Source organism: Prinia subflava, chromosome Z (genome assembly GCF_021018805.1).
Source record: "Prinia subflava isolate CZ2003 ecotype Zambia chromosome Z, Cam_Psub_1.2, whole genome shotgun sequence".
In the NCBI taxonomy this organism is placed as follows: Eukaryota; Metazoa; Chordata; class Aves; order Passeriformes; family Cisticolidae; genus Prinia; species Prinia subflava.
This window is the reverse complement of record NC_086283.1, coordinates 11894541-11909457: the sequence shown is the minus strand read 5'-3', so window position 1 is coordinate 11909457 and position 14917 is coordinate 11894541. Positions and strand designations below refer to the sequence as shown.

Genomic DNA, 14917 nt, shown 5'->3' with positions numbered 1-14917 from the left:
TATCTCTGCTGAGAGGGAAACCTAGGGTTCACAATAGACAATATACCTGTTATAATGAGGTGTGGCTAGGATGCAACCCAAAAAAGTGTGGAACTTGAAGTGCATAAGGCCAATTTGAATACACCGACTTCACTAAACAGCAGTGCAGAAATCTTGCTGTAATGAGTTTTCTGCTAGTTTTTCAGTGTTTCCAAATTTGCCTTGGCTAGTAATAAGGCTTCCACCACGTCAGTCTCTACTATTAACTGAGGTTGTTGTAAAGTGGGAAAAAGACCCCATGCCTACAGTAACAGGGAGAGGATAGTTTTGGGCCTAAGAAGAGAGACATGCAGCTGAAGATAGTTTGCCCTCTCCTCTGTGTCTCTGGCCCAAAATACTGGAGCAATATTCTGCAAATTAAACATTCTGAGTTAAAAGGGGATAGACTAACTCCTGTGTATGTGAATGTAGCATTAATACACCAACCTACTTGAGCAGTGAGAGAGTATGTTGAGTGTGAGAAACTGAAATAAAATGAGGTTATGCTGATGTCTGCATGACTAGTGAGTGTGGCCCAGTAGATTTGCCACGTGAAACCGCTGGTGCTCAGGCCAAGGCGTTTGCACTGCCTGTGACCTCATCTTGTGCTTGGGATGCCTGCTGGCCCCACAGTGCATTAGGTGCACTCCCAGAATGCTTTTTTTGACTTACTGCTTGCAGCCTGTGCACTGAGGTTGGGTTGCGCCACCTCTGTTTCAAAGGGCACTCCTGATGCACACTAAATCGCTAGTCATCCCTTGAACATTCCCATTTTAAATCTGCATTTTCTCCATCAGAACATGTTATAATGGACTAAACTGTGGTCATAAAATTCTAATATGATAACTTAAACTGCTGATCTGTTATTTCCTTTCATCAAGCATAGAATACAGGGAAGCAGTCATACGATAATAAATACAGAGGTTAAAAAGCCTGGGCTGTAAGGCAGCACGGGATGGTCCTCGCCTGCCTGTGGGATGTAGTACAACTTGCAGCAGGAGTATCCACATCGGGCCTTTGGGGCTGCCTACGCTTAGCAATAAATTACTGCTGACACTCTAAACACTATGCAATGTATCGGCGATTCATCTTTCAGTCTCCTGTTCCCACGCTGTCCGTTTTATCTCGATTGTTAATTCAGTCCCGGCAGTAAATTGCTTCGCTTCTCTTAAATCTCCCCGTCCCGCCAGCCAAGCGCGGGGGCCCTGGGGCGGCTGTGCGGGGGGACGGGGCGGCTGACGAATGCACAGCCCTGACCCGCCCGGGCAGCCCCGGCCCTGGGGCTCCCAGCCCCGCGGGAGTGACCGGGGGAGCGGCGGCCGCGGGGGGCGGGAGGAGGCGGCGGCGGCGGCGGCGGCGAATCCTCGTCCGGCTGGCCGGGTGTGCGAGCACTAGTGGGAGCTGGAGAGGGCGAGAGAGGGGAGAAAGCCCCAAACCACCCCGAGCCCGAGCAGAGCGGCTGCGAGCCGGGCGGGAAGGGGCTGTGCGCGGGAGGCAGGCGGGGGGCGAGCGCGGCGGAGCGCCGGGAGCGGCGGCAGCCCCGGCAGAAGAGGAGCAGCCCCGCGGAGCCTTCGCGGACGGTGAGGATGGTGAGGAGCCGGAGCCGGGCGGGGAGCGGGTGCTGCGCTGGGCGGGGTGGGCGGGAGGGCACCTGCGCGGCCGGGGCGGCCCGGAGTGCCGGGGGTGCCGGGCCTGCGAGCCCCGAGTGCTGCGAGGGCAGCGCCCCGAACGCGCCCGGAGCCTTCCAGCCCCGCCGGGTGCTCGGGGAGCCGCGGCCGCCCGGCCCCCGTGCCGTGCCATTCCGTGCCGTGCCATTCCGTGCCGCGGGAGGCTCGGAGCGCTCGCCTCGGGCTGCCCGAGGTTGCCCCGGGTGAGCAGCTGCGGTGAAGCGTGAGTGGCCGCAGCCGGGAGCCTGCCGGGGCCGGGCTGCCGGACCCGCTGCCCTCGGGCACACGCTGTGCCCGGCTCGATACCATCTCGTCACGCTCGCACGTCAGAAGCGGGCCATCTGCGGCTCTGCCGAAGTGAACTTTTAAAGCCTAACGCCGGCTTGTCAAGGTACATCTTGTTTTGTAGCAGAGGACGATGGAGGGCCCTGTGAATCTTTGGGAAGAGGAAATCTCTCGCGCAGCAGTACGGTATTGTTAACTCACAGACTTTGTCGCTTGTGATGGACTGACGTGAACTCTGATTTACTGGCCAGATTATAGCAGTCTATGCCTTCGGTGATGTTGTTCAGAAGCATGGCTTTAAACCACTCGATTTAAGGACCTGCTGAATGTAAATTACAGAAAGGGTCACTGCTGAGGAGTCTCTTGTAGATAGAACCGAGGTCTGTCTAAGCGTCCTGGGTCTGACCGTGCAAAAAGCAGTGCCTGAGGGGGAGTAAAAATAAGATAGGCGTGTAAGGATAATTCTCCAGAAGGCTCTCTCAGCATGCAATAATTTGAAGCTTGGATGCTTTCTAAGGGAGAGCTGGTGTCTTTATGGTGCTCACTGATTTTTCCTTTCCATGAACTGCTCTGAGTGCCCCTTGACCCTGTGTAAACTTTTAACAATGTGCTGTGAGAGGGAATTTCACAGCTTTAACTTTGCACTGTGTCAAACCCCATAACATTTTATTCTGCACCTTTGATAGTACCTGTGTCTTGACACAGAGTTAGTGCAGAATTGATCTCTGTTCCTCTCTGTCCCACTCATTTTTATAAACTTCCAGTGTGTTCTCTGATGTTTCCTTTTCAGGCCAAAATGCTCTCTTCTAATTTACTTAAAGTGTAGCTTAAGAGGAGGGAAATGAGCAGAGACATATTCTAAGAATGGACCATTCTGAATGACAGGCATGTTAAAGTTAGGATGTTAAAAGCTGCAGTCTCTGGGAGTAACTCCTGGAAGCAGTGTACATTAGAGTGACGGGATGGCTACCGTGTGATTGCCTGCAGAGGACAAAATCTCCTCTGTCTGATGCCAGCATGGCTTTACAGCACCAGCTAGTCCTCCTTTCTTTTACTGGCAGAGGCTGCATGTGCAGGGAGTGAGTTTGTTTCAGAGCAGGTTTTCGAAAGCAAGCAAAAACCCAACCAGCATTTTATTATTAGAGTGATACAATGGATTCATAATGTGGTGTAAAGAAGATTTTCTGGTTCTTGTGTTGAAATTTTGCATTGTTAGGAAACAGTTTTGCAGTTATTTCAAAATAAGGAATCCATCACAGTAAATACAACCTAAGGACCTTGACTCTCTTCCCACAACCTACTGCCCTGCTTGGCTTCAGCTAAGCTGCTCTTGATTGACACTTATGCAATCAGGGAAAAAAGACCCTCAGGCCTTTGGGATAGCTGTATCTGTACTTATCTGTGTGTGTAGTCCTGACTAATAGCAATCCTTCTATGGGTCAGTATACTGGATGCTCTGGCTTCGAGTTGGCACTCAAATACATGCTTAATTTTAAGGATATGAGGGGGGTCCATTTTAATTGGTGCACTTGTGTAATTAAAGTGATGCATGTGCTGGGGCCTTTGCTGCAGTGAGACTGGAGCATTCAGCTCTTGACAGAATCAAGGCCTCAAGTTTTGAAACTCCCTTTGGAAGAGCTTTGATAGGTGATGATGTAAACTGACAGATTCACAAAGGCTGTTCCCAGCGTCTGGTCTTTCTTGCCTGTTTCTGTCAGTCTTCCCTGTGCATTGTTTCCTATAAAACAAGACCTTCAATAAGTAAGACACAATATCTGTTGCCAGGTGTAAGGAAACATCGAGAGGACGTCTGATGCCCAGGTGGGAAATGGTGTGTTACTACTCCCAAGAATTAAGATGAACTTTTTTTTTAGAAGAAGGTTTAAGAGCTGCTCTTGTCTTAACCGCTGATTGCTGGATGCTGGCTACAAAGCACTTGTCCAGACTGTAAATCCTGTGGGGAAGGGGCTGCTTTGCTTTGTCTTACAAATGTGATACTTGATGCAGTGTGCTGAGGAGAGTGAAGGGCTGCCTCCGGGTGCAGCCTGTGCTGCTGCTAACAACAGCCATTCTAAGTAGTTTATAGCCCTCAAACAGAACATGGGCCAAGCCAGAAAAGTCTCTAAAAACTTGTAGCATGTATTTGCTACCGATCTTAGGGTAACTGCAAGGATAGGATAGTATATAAACCAACATGGTTATCTTGTTGTCATAAGTCTAACTTACGAAGTTGGTGAGGATTTAGAGGTATAAGAGTATGTGACTCCTAAGTTCCAAAATGTGCTGATCTTTGTGCTGTAAATATGGCAAATATAGAACAGAAAAAAATCAGTAAGATCTATTGGTGGTACCTCCAAAAGCAAACTATAAAATATGTCTTAGACTTCTTGCCATTCAGATTTTTCTTACTTTTCAGAAGATAAGAGCTATTTTTAAATTCTCTCAAACAAACTCAGAATCTTTCTGCTGATAGGCAAAATTTGGAGGAAACTGATTTGAAAACACTTCAGTTTAGTCTAAGGTTCCACATGTCAAGCTGTTTCTTTCCCTAGTGCATGTTTCAGATTGGTCTTGGTTCTGGTGAGCTCTTTTCTCTTGCTGTTTTGTATTTGGTTTAGGTAGCAAAAATGTAATGAGGGTTATAGGATAAGTTTTGAAAAGTCTTGAAATTGTAGCATTCATCATGATATCTATGAATTGCATTGTGCTATATATCAACAACCTTGTAGTTTTGAGTGCCTTAAAGGAGAAAAGATTTATCTATTACAACATCTGTGAGTGTTGGACTCTTTTGTAATAAGGAAATGATTTTGAGGTAACTAAAATAACTTAGTGTTTGATTACATTATACCCTTTTTTTCATGTGTCGCATTACCGAGTTTACTTTTCTCTGCTTAAAACGTCAACACCTCATCAAGCCGTAAAAAAAAAAAATTCCTATGTGATCAATTACTCTTTATGATCAGCCCATGCCAGAGTGTGCATGCTCACCCAGGTGTGAGTGCTTACACAGCGTGCACAGAGAGGAGCGTGTGTCTGTGTCTCTGGTAATACAGGCAGTATGTTTTAGCTGCTGTCGTGCACAGACTGTGTCGCAGGACTGTGATAAGCAGCTGAACCCCAAGGAACCTCTTTCCTTTGGCGTTGCGTCTCGAGGCTGGGGTCCCCAGTTTGTCGCTGCTCCAGCCTTTCTCTCACGGGATCACTCATGGGAGCTCGTGTGCTCAGCCCAGCTGCCTGCCTTTCTGCTGCTTGTCACAGTGAGTATCTCTTAGGTCTTCAAGCCTGTGTCAGATTTGGTTATAATTGGCCAATAGACTCATAACTTACTGGAGAGGGTCTGGCAGACGTGTTTATCCACAGATAAGCAAGTCTAAACATTGCCTTGGGAAAGCAGGCTGGAGGAGTTGTTTTCTGTTGGAGTGGGGTGCAGAGCAAGTCCTCGTCTGGTGGTACAATGGCCAGCAGGGAGGGCATTTGCATGGAAGTCACGGTCACAGTTCCAAGCCTTACATAATTGGTATTTTGGAGTCATCTGTGGCAGCTTGCAGGGCTGCAGATACATGTCCACAGAGTTTGCAAACTCTGAATGTAGCGAACAGACTGGAGCAGCAATGTGAGCGTGGGGAGAGCAACAGGGAGTGTAGATTCACGCTTCACGTGTTCCAGAAAGCTTTTCCAATAGTGAATGAATTGTAGTATGCAGGGACCTGAATGACACAGGGCTCAGGAAGTTTCTTCCCCTGAAACTGACTGTGTTACACATTAAAATTAATTCAGTGCTGAAGTCAAAATGCATTGCTACAAACCTCTACTGTGTGACGCCATTAAGCAAAAGACTGCTGTTTCACAGACCAGGATGAATAAAGGCACATAATTAAAAATGTTCGTTCTTCAAAGCTACCACTTATTTCCTCAACACAGAAATAACTTGCTGTTTTGCTGACACAAAAAGAAATATTCTTTCGTGTTCAGAAAAAATTCACCTCTAGAGCATAAAATACAAAATAGGTTGCATATAAGACATATTTGTAAAGTAGCCACTTAAAAGTTTTTAAAAGGTTAAGTTATTCAAAACCTGTTCCCTGAAGCTACAAACGTATTTGTTCATGCATAACTTCACTAAGGAATACTTATGTGAATAAAATTACGCACTTACAGGTTTGTAAAATGAAGACTGTAATTAGCTCGAGGTTAATTCCCCTGCTTCCTAATTAAAAACACACAGGTCAATTAAGGATCAAAGGAGATATTACCTTTGTGATTATCTTCCTTGGCAGAAATAGCTGTTCTGATAAATATTTCAATTTCACTGTAATCTGACCTTTTGTCCAATTTGCTTTCCCTTATCCTTGCCAATTTTGGCTGAGGAAAAAGTGTTATATTTTAAACAGACTATGAAAAGTTGAAATGCTGAATCTCATGCTTTGGACACATATAAGCCATATATAAGGGAAAAAAACTGGTGGGTGAAAGAGTATATTTATTTGCCTTGGATGGATAATGTGTGCATGAGCTGGATCTGGCTACTTTGTTTATTTATCTCTCCTAAGTACACAAATACAGCTTTATTTGTAACTAGATAGTTACATACAGTTTCCTTCATGTGTCTGCCAATTTGTCTCTTCCCCAATAATGTGATGATGGAATGGCATGCAGAGGTGTGCATTTAGAGTGTGGGCATTCAGAGGGTATTACCCGTACGTATGTGCTGAATCTTTGCTGGTCAGATTTGCTTCAGAGGCCGTTGAGTTTAGGCTCTGTATGTATGTGAGGAGACTTGGACAACGCAAAAAAAAAACAAACTTGCTTCCATGCCAGATGTATTACAAAGTCAGGACAGTGTAATGGAGATAAGGTTAATTAGCTATTTGCATTTGCTACTGAAGTTGGATGAATAGGGTTTTTTCCCTAACAGGGAATTTCTCTTCAGGCATAACTATCTGGTAGTTTGTTAAATGAGTAGAGCAAGACTTTTATAGCCTGCAGAAATACAATTAACTGGGTGCAGGCATCATAGACTTCTTTTATTTGTAGGCAAGTCTTGTAGGGTCTTGTCTTACCAGAAAATCGAAGCAGAGAAACCCTTCAAGCTAGGGAGGATTGTGCTGCTTCAAGGACATCCCATAGGATGGTTCCTTGTCATTCCTGTATCTCTGCTTCTGTCCAATGAGGTGCAGTCACAGGTACTCTTTTTAAAGTGTTTTGAGACTCTGGGTCAAGAGTGTGGTCAAGTCCAAGCTGCTGCTGTTGATGGACAGGATAAAACTAAAGTTACTCAGGAGGTTGTTTTGCCTTTCATCATTAAAAATAATGCAAATTGTCTTTTTTCTTTATTCACAAGCATGCCTGGGTAGACATGCAGGGCTTCTGCATTCACTGCCTTGCAACTACTATGAAATTAAAACTTTGAATCTGTGTTGTGCTTAGGATATATGATATTAGTATGCTTTCTTTCTGAATGATGGTAAGAAGGGCTTTGTCTTAAGATTGCCTTTGTGACTTCTGCCTGCATACTGCAGTCTGTCAAGCTTGGTGGTTTTCACAGGATATCCATCATTCTCACATGAAGTGAATTTCTTATGAGAGGAAACATTCATAGAAACATGGAGTCATTAAGGCTGGAAAAGACCACGAAGATCATCAAATCCAACAGTCAACGTAGCAGCACCACCATGTTCACCACTCAACCATGTCCTCAGGTGCCATATCCCCATTTTTTGAACACTTCCAGGGATGGTGATTCTACCACCTCCCTGGGTAATCTGTTCCAATGCTTGACAACCCTTTCCATGAAAAAAAAAAAAAAAAAAAAAAAAAAATTCTGATATCTGATCTAAACCAGTCCTGGTGCAACTTGAGACCATTTACTCTCATCCTGTCACTTTCCGTGATAAGAAGAGGCTGACCCCCACCTGGCTACACCTCCTCTCAGGGAGTTGAAGAGCAATAAGGTGCCCCCTGAGCCTCCTCTTCTCCAGGCTAAACATGCCCAGCTCCCTCAGCTGCTTCTCACCAGAGCTGAGCTCCAGACCTTTCCCCAGCTCTGTTCCCTTCTCTGGACACGCTCCAGCCCCTCCAGTCCTTCTCATAGTGAGGGGCCCAGAACTGGACACACTACTTGAAGTGCAACCTCACCAATGCCCAGTGCAGGGGGTCAATCCCTGCCCTGGTCCTGCTGGCCACACTGTGGCTGATACAGGCCAGGATGCACAGCTGGCTCATGTTCAGCTGTCATTGACCAACACCCAGGTCCTTTTCTGCCGGGCAGCTTTCCAGCCACTCTGCCCCAGCCTGTAGCACTTCATGGGTTGGTTGTAACCCAAAGGCAGGACTTGGTACTTGGCTTTGTTGAATCTGGTACAGTTGGCCTCACCCCATTGTTCCAGCCTGTCCAGATCCCTCTGCAGAGCATCCTTACCCTCCAGTAGGTCAACACTCCCACCCAGCTTGGTGCTGTGTATGAACTTCTTAGAGTGCACTTGATCCCTTTGTCCTGGTCATCACTAGTCACTGGCCTCCAGCTGGATTTAATTGCCATCACCACCATTTCACAGTGTTCTCCTGGAGGCAGCTCATTGCTTGGGTGTGTGCATTCCTCGCTAGGTAGAAAACTGGTTGGACAACTGAGTCTCTTCCCTTATCCCAGTAGGGTCACTTAGGCTTTCTTTCCTCAGGTATTAATCTTCTTTTTTGAGTTTGTCTTGCTGCAGACATAATCGCTTTATTAGAGTGAAAAAGCAGAAGCATTTTCCTCCAGAATTCTGGTATTAACTGGAAGTGGATGGTAAACCTTGCAAGTCTATCTCAGGGTTAAATATTCCTATAGGGTATGTGAGTTCTGCATGCCAACAGCTCATGAGTAGCAATGGCATCACAGAGATACACATTTGTATTTTATGGAAGGGACAGGTTTGTGCTTTTCCTGACAGCCATCACAGCAGCAGGTAGGTTCACATTTATGCCTTCGAAGAGGAGGAGGGGCACATTTTAAACCTGAAGCTAATTAACTTTTCCCTGATAACCATGTATGACAACTGTTTAGGCTTGTCTGTGTTCCTTGTATTCCACAACCAAGTCAGAGCCATAGAAAATACACCTCTAGATAATTGTTTGCAACGGGGGTTATGCAGTATTGTTGGGCTGTTCAATGTAGTAGGGATGCTGCTGGTTGAGGACATGCAGAAATCAGTAGTTTACTCCAATTAAACATTAAAAAAAAAGAAGATAACTTTTATAACTTTTTAACTCAGAAATCCAATGCCAGGGAATTATCAAACTTCTATATAACTGAATTATGTAATCTTTTAAGACTGCTTTTGAAAAAAATTTTCTCTCCTGACAAGAACCAATGTGATCTTAATGATACACATGCCTATGTTTTGAATGTGTGGGATTTTCTTATGACTTGCTGTTTTTCAGGTTTTGCAGAAAAAAATTTTATTTGAAAATTAGTTTAATTGAAGACTAACATAACCTCCAAACCAAAGCAACACAAAGAATAGTTTCTAGTCCTCTGGACTGTGAACTTTATACTTAGTTTTAAAGCTAGAATCGTGAGCTGTTGGATTTTGTGCACAAAGTGTCATCGTTTTTACTGAACTTGGTGCTTAATTTGTGCATAAACATTTTTCTAGCTTTCGGTAAAAGAGTAGATTTCTGCACAGTTTGTACATAACTCAGTTTTTCTGATTCACCTTACCAGTTCAGACAACGTGACTTAGAATGGTGTGAACAAATGAGAGCCTGTCAAAAGGGTTTGATCTATTTTTATACTGTCCTTCTGCTCTCAAATGCTGCACATATATTTGAAATGATTAATTCTAATGTAATTTCTCTCCTTAGCAGCATTTCAGCTGTTTCAGTGAACCATCCTTGGCATTTCTTCTCTCTTACTGCAGATTTCATAAAAACTAAAACACTGTGACTCTTCTTGCATAGATGGATATATTCTCAGAGGTTTAATCATTGATGCTAAATCTTTTTAGAAGTTGGTGGGGGCATTTCATGCAGGCAGGAGTTGTCTTACCTGTATTCAAATGCCTTTTGAAATGTTTGGTTTGGATTTTTTTATGCCAGTCATCCTTAAATGCTGGACTTGGCTTGAGATGAAAAGTAAACTGTAAATACTCTGATGGGCCAAAAGCACTACCGTGAAGGATAAACTAATGCCATGAAAGCTGAACTAAGCTTTTAGAAGTGTTTTGCCATAAAATTAAGGATGCAAACGGGCAGTTGCTCTGGTAATAGTTGGAGTATTTGAGGAGCTGCTGGGCCTAGTTCCTCTTTTTATTCGTCTTGCTGAAAAGTAGGGTCCTTCGCACTCTCAGCAGGTGGGAATGTGCCTGGTCTGCATCAGTGCAGAGCCACCTGCCTTGTTTTGTCTCTTGCTTCAGCTGTGAGGTGACATAACCTCACTCCCTGCCCTCAAGCAACGTGAGGCAATCCTTGGATGAAGCGTGGATTAGCCTAGCTGGCTAGCACAGCAGTGAACAGTTGAAGATGCTATCTGCCTCAGAAATTAATTCCTTTTCTCTGTGACTCCAGAAAAAGCTGCACATGCAAATGATGCCTAAGGGATGTCCAAGGCTAGAGATGGAGAGTTTTAGATTTTTTTTTTTTTTTTTTTTTTTTTTTTTTTTTTTTTTTTTTTTTTTTTTTTTGTGTATGTGTGTGCAACTAATAGCCTAAGGAATATATATATTTTTTTAATTTGAAAATAGCAGAAGGCAGTACCTAGGAAGTGGAATAGAGAATATGCAAACACAGCCATACCAACACAGGTCCTGCAGAGTTACCTCAGTAGGCTGACAACAGTGGTATAACATTAAGAGCTCAACAGGTGTGTGTTACTGGTGCTAGGTGCTGAGATCCCAGTGGACTGAACACATGTGAACTTCAGTACCCTGAAACAAGTCCTTAATGTTGTCTGAAAGTACAGCCAAAGGTGAGTGCTGTTAGTGAAACCCTGGGAAGAAAAATCTCAGAAAAGGTCAGGACTCCTCCTGCTTCCGCGTCTCACATTAGCCGAGGACAGAAGGCACAGGCTACTTCAGGCTGCAGCTGACTGTGTGTTCTAGTAATGGTTAGAGATAATAGTGAGCACTGGAAATGATTATAATAAAATCCTTGAAGGATGTGCACAGCAATTCCTGTGTTCATTCCTGGTGACACCAGCTCTGGTGTTGAGCTTTTGCTTTCTAGCAGATGCCAGTCCAGTTACCTGTTCTCTGTAGATGTAAGAATGGACTAAGCTGCGGCTTTTCTTTTTGTGGGGACTGGAAATTATCACAGAAGAGTTGCCAGCAACTTCAAACTACATCTTAAACTGCATGCAGTCTGTAAGCTGTGTCATCAGATAGGGAGAGGTGGTGGGGAGTGAATAATAAATACATGTCAGGAGTGGAGAAAGATTTTACCCAGAACAGCTTTTTCTGAATCTCATCATCCGTTCCATATTTTCCCTAAGGTGTCTAAGGTGAACATCAGTCTAATACAGTAATTTTTTTGTGATGTTTCTTCAGTAAAACTCCTAGAGAAATTACATTTTCAAGTTAAATTTTAAAAAAACATTTGCATAGCTAATTTGAATATATTACTGTGATTTGTTGCATAAATACTCCAAGAGAGAAATTATTTAAATTGACAGAAATAATAAAAAAACCCAATAAGTCTTGAAAAATACATTTTAAAATTATTTCATTTAAGTATGAGACTGCCTTGTTAAAGGTGTTATAACTAAAGTTTATAACTCTTTAATTGACTAGTAAGAAGTAAAATAAATGGGCTGCCTATTTAATGAATGAAATAATTAATTGATGGAGTTGTTACACTATTTCTGTAACAAATGGAAATGTTATTTCCATTGAAGTGACTTTGTCTCCCCTTCTTCCTGTGCCATTCCAGTTCTCTTCCAGCCTCTAACCTCTTTCATACATTTCCCCAGTTCCTTCTCTCCTCTCGATGATATTGCTTCCTGAACAAAAGCAGCCAATTTCTGTGCTTTTGTCAAATAAAGCAGTCTCAAAATTTTCAGCTGCACTCATTTTCAGAAGATACTCCTTTGTGTACTTCGAAGACTTTCGTTGAGTGATAGTTTAGCAGCATTCATGGCACTTAATGATAATAATTTCCCATCTGATGATAAATGCCTGTTTATAGCAGCTCCTTTCCACATTCATTAAGCAAGAAAAGTTATCAACAGAATGATAAATGTAACTTTGATTTTTGCTTGAATGTACCATATACAAAGAATACAATCCTCTTCATCAGTGAATGCATGACAGATATGCTTTAGAGTGCATAAAAACACTAGGAGTGTATGTCAAACAATAGAATATTCTTCTAGACAATCTTGTTGAAATTGTCTTGCACACTCTTTGTTTTTGCAGTGTTTTGGCTTGCCTCCTTCTGTCCTTCCTGCTCCTGAGTGAATTAGATTATCATTGTGGGGAATGCCTCCTAATTCCTGCTGATACAGGGCTTGCTCAAAACCAGCCCTTGTGCAGGAGACGTTAGCCAGAATCTCTTTTCCCTCTGTTAGCATGGTAGAACTCACAATGGCATCCACTTGTGCCTGTTGTTGAGGCCAAAGAAATGATAGGTAAAAATAATATGTTCTGCCTCTCTCTGAGGACTGTAGAGAAGCCTCATTTAGTTGTAGCAGTCTTCTTGGAAATGGTAACCCCCCGTGTCAAAGACAACAGTCATGTGGGCTTTATCTCAGTCATTTTCCTTTTCTAATCAAGATTTTGAGGCACCTGCACTTCCTTTGGATCTGCTTTTGAAAGTAGGGCTTGGGCTGGATCCCCAGTTGCATCTCTGAATGCTTTTTACAGAGTTTTTCCGATTGGGTGCAGATTCTGTGACCACTGTATTTTGCTGTTCAGCTGGCATTTGCAAAGCCTGTGAACTGCAGCCATGAAAACTTCCTTCGTTCTTCGAGCCATAACACTTCTTAAGTAGTGTTATCATAGATATGAACCATTCTGGAAGTGGTTTCCGTGGGTGTTATTCTCTCCCTCATCTTAAAAGCTGCATTGGTTTTTTCTTCTTTGAGGTCCATCTGATGCTGTAATTGTCCAGGAAACAGGGCCTCACAATAGTGCGAATACAAATCAAGTTGAGCTCTTTGCTTTGAGAGTTTCTCAAAATCCTGTCTGTCTTGAGTATTGTGATTTTTTTTTTGTTGTTGTTGTTATTTTTTATTTTTCCAACTCCTTACATTTTCTTCATGAGTAAAAGGATTAAAAAATTTTTTTAAGCATCTGGTCATGACATTTTCTTGAATAAGGTTTGCTCTCAAAATAGCATTTCTTGAAACTATTGTGTATTTTCTGTAGGTGGTCGTCAACATATGCTGGGGCCAGCTGACTAACTGACTAACAAAATTGGTATGTTTATTATTTATTGAATGTATGTATTTTTTTTTTCACTCAGATCTTTTTTTTTTTCAAATGAAGTTTGTTGTTGCTTGGCCTTTGTGCAGCCTGGGTAACTTCAGACCATACTTTTTACCTTACTTACCAAATGTATTGTTAAATACAGGAATGTCTCATCAGAAATTAATTTTTAATTTGGGTGTTCTTACAAAACCTATGAGATGCTGACTTCTTACCATCCCTCAGAGAAGGTGGACCTGGAGGGGACGGGTGCTGGGAGAAACAGATAAATTGAAGCTTTTCACAATGAATAGTTAACAGAACCCTCTGTTTGATTGATCTTCAGCAAAACTTGTTTATTCAGATTTAAGAGCCAGCCCTTAAATATGACCCTGCAGTAACCAGAAAGCTGTCCTTGCGCTTGGGAGCAGGCAGAAGGGTACTTGATGAGATGGAGTTGCAGACATTACGCTCATGAGTTATATGGAAGGAATTACAATAGATGATAGGAAAGGTCTGAAAAGTAAGCAACAGCTGATTTTGTTCAGTTCAAAATGACCCTGCCAAAAGAGGCAAATGAAATCACAAACTGGAAGGTCATTGTTTCTTTATAGACTTTTAAAATACATTTTTATCAAAAAAATACACTCAGAAACTTGAATGATGATGCATAAACCACTTTAAATTAATGGGAAGCAAGCATCCTTAGCTATTCAGAAATCTTCAAAACTGCTGACAGGAAGGAGATGTGGCTTTATCTTAATGGTTATTAATACCTCAAATAACTCACTGTTACAGTCAGGTAATATTTTCCAGTGTCCTATTCTTGACCAAAAAGTCTGGAAATACAGAAATTACAAAAGCTGACTTGGCTATTTTACTGACCTTGAAAATGTGTAGTGTCATTTGCCTTGTTTTTTTTTAATAATCAGCTTTTCCCAGCTATAGTTCCTATACCATCAGCTGTGGAGAGGAATTGGAATAGAATCAACAGTGTAAGAAAAATCGGGTGGGGTTTTTTTTAGGATATACAAATTATTGTAACTGTGGGTAGTTTCCCATTTTAAAACAAAACAAAATTTAGAGTGTGAATAATTCTAGTCACACTTCCTGATTATGACCCAGAAATTCTTGGGGTGCATCCTCTTGCCTTCTAACCCTGTCCCACAGGTGGATAGGAGATTTTGGATAGAAAAATTTTGGATTAAAAAGTCATTATTTTATTATTCCACAGATGCACAATTTTGTTCTCAGAAAATTGGCTCACTTTTCTGCTTTTTCCTCTTATATCCTGGGATATATGAAGCTCCATCTTCTTCTTCCCTCACAGAGGATACGAAGAACAAATGTGGGCGACAAGCTTGTGTTTTTAAAGAACATCCATTGACTTCAGACCCATTTGCCATTCCTTGTAGCAGTTACTGGTTTTGCATGCACAAATTATTTTTATGAGGTGTTTTGATTACTTTAGGACATTATTTTGAAACATTAATGTCTTGTTTTATTTAATCTGGTGTGTAGTCAACTATTGATCTCCCATTATGGATCCCATTCTTTAGCCCTTAG

General features: G+C 42.6%; 1 protein-coding gene across 8 annotated transcripts in view; it reads left to right on the top strand.

Moving 5' to 3' along the window:
• Positions 1 to 1360: 1360 nt before the first annotated feature.
• BMPR1B (bone morphogenetic protein receptor type 1B) overlaps positions 1361 to 14917 on the top strand; it is a 238069-nt gene continuing 224512 nt past the window's right edge. For 2 of the 8 annotated variants that reach the window (XM_063423762.1, XM_063423770.1), the window contains exon 1: positions 1362 to 1598. The gene's annotated coding sequence lies outside the window, so the exon portion shown is untranslated. Of the gene's footprint in view, positions 1608 to 1931; positions 2077 to 2113; positions 2157 to 13312; positions 13364 to 14917 lie in introns of those variants that run through there. The other 6 variants (XM_063423766.1, XM_063423768.1, XM_063423772.1 and 3 more) reach the window with 6 other exon arrangements.